Source organism: Herpailurus yagouaroundi, unplaced genomic scaffold, assembly GCF_014898765.1.
Source record: "Herpailurus yagouaroundi ecotype Mexico unplaced genomic scaffold, PumYag 159, whole genome shotgun sequence".
In the NCBI taxonomy this organism is placed as follows: domain Eukaryota; kingdom Metazoa; phylum Chordata; class Mammalia; order Carnivora; family Felidae; genus Herpailurus; species Herpailurus yagouaroundi.
In genome coordinates, this window is record NW_024412400.1 from 69,179,210 (window position 1) to 69,180,956 (window position 1,747).

At 38.1% G+C, this 1,747-nt stretch overlaps 1 long non-coding RNA gene across 1 annotated transcript; it reads right to left on the reverse strand.

Annotated features, from left to right (window-relative positions):
* Positions 1 to 378: 378 nt before the first annotated feature.
* LOC121033363 (uncharacterized) lies at positions 379 to 1,072 on the reverse strand. The gene is made up of 2 exons (XR_005791853.1): positions 1,038 to 1,072; positions 379 to 790 (listed from the first exon to the last, which is right to left on the reverse strand). It is a non-coding gene; the product is annotated as an uncharacterized LOC121033363 (long non-coding RNA).
* Positions 1,073 to 1,747: the final 675 nt, after the last annotated feature.

Consider the following 1,747-nt stretch of genomic DNA (forward strand, 5'->3'; position numbering starts at 1 on the left):
TGCCCCTCCCCAGCTCTTTCTCTCTCTCTCTCAAAAATAAACATTAAAAAAAAGAAGAAAAAACTGATGAGTTGTAATTGCACAAAATTGTGCAAGACTGTTAAGAAGAAGAAAAGAAAAACTGAACAAGAATACTTGCAAAGCACATATCTCACAAAGGACTAGAATTTAGAATATATAATAAACTCTCAAAACTCAACAATAAAAAAAACCCCACAAAGTATAGTTAGAAAAATTCAATTAGGAATACATGAATCCCTATTCATGTATTTATGTATTCATAGGTGGCTTAGTTGGTTAAGTGTCTGACTCTTGGTTTCAGCTCAGATCATGGTCTCATGCAGCCCCACGTGCTTCAACCCTCCTGGCGTTAACAGCATGACTCCTACCACTAATACTTACAGCCAGCTAATCACACTTATCAAAAGAAACCCTAGCCCCAAAAAACTATACATCACAATACTCACCCTTTTACAACTATTCCTAATTATAACCTTTACTGCCATCGAGCTAATTATGTTCTATATTTTATTTGAAGCCAAACTAGTGCCCACTCTGATTATTATCACCCAATGAGGTAATCAAACAGAACGACTAAACGCAGGCCTTTACTTTCTATTCTACACCCTAGTAGGTTCATTACTTCTACTAGTCGCTTTAGTATATCTCCAAAACGCATCAGGGTCCCTAAATTTTCTAATCACACAATACTGAACTGAACCAATCTCAACCACTTGATCTAATATCTTCCTTTGATTAGCTTGTATAATAGTATTTATAGTAAAAATACCTCTATATTGGGGCGCCTGGGTGGCGCAGTCAGTTAAGCGTCCGACTTCAGCCAGGTCACGATCTCGCGGTCCGTGAGTTCGAGCCCCGCGTCAGGCTCTGGGCTGATGGCTCAGAGCCTGGAGCCTGTTTCCGATTCTGTGTCTCCCTCTCTCTCTGCCCCTCCCCCGTTCATGCTCTGTCTCTCTCGGTCCCAAAAATAAATAAACGTTGAAAAAAAAATTAAAAAAAAAAAAACAAAACAAAACCTCTATATGGATTACATCTCTGATTACCCAAAGCACATGTAGAAACCTCTATTGCTGGATCGATAGTACTTGCCGCTGTGTTCCTGAAACTAGGTGGGTATGGAATAATACATATTACAATATTACTTAATCCACTAACAGACCAAATTGCATCCCTTTCCTAATATTATCCCTATCAAGAATAATTATAACAAGCTCTATGTGCCTACGCCAAACAGATCTAAAATCCCTAATCGCATACTCATCCATAAGCCATTGTGGCGGTTCTTATCAAACACCATGAAGCTATATGGCAGCAACAGCCCTAATAATTGCCCATGGATTAACATCATCAATACTATTCTGTCTCACAAACTCAAACTATGAACAAATCCATAGCTGAACGATAATGTGGGTTCAAGCCCCACAGAAAACTCTGTGCTGGCATCATGGAGCCTGCTTGGGATTCTTTCTCTCTCTCCTTCTGCCCCAACCCTGTTCATGTGTGCTCGCTCTCTCTCTTGCTCTCTCTCTCTCCCTATCTCAAAAAAATAAACATTAAAAAAATGTTTAATAAAAAATAAAAAGAAATATGTGAATAGATGTTTCACAAATGAGGATATACACATGTCAAGTAAGCAAATGAAAAAATGTTTATCATTAGCCATTTAGGGAAATGCTATTAAATCCCCAATGGATTTAATAACTACATATGTATCAAAATGGCTAAA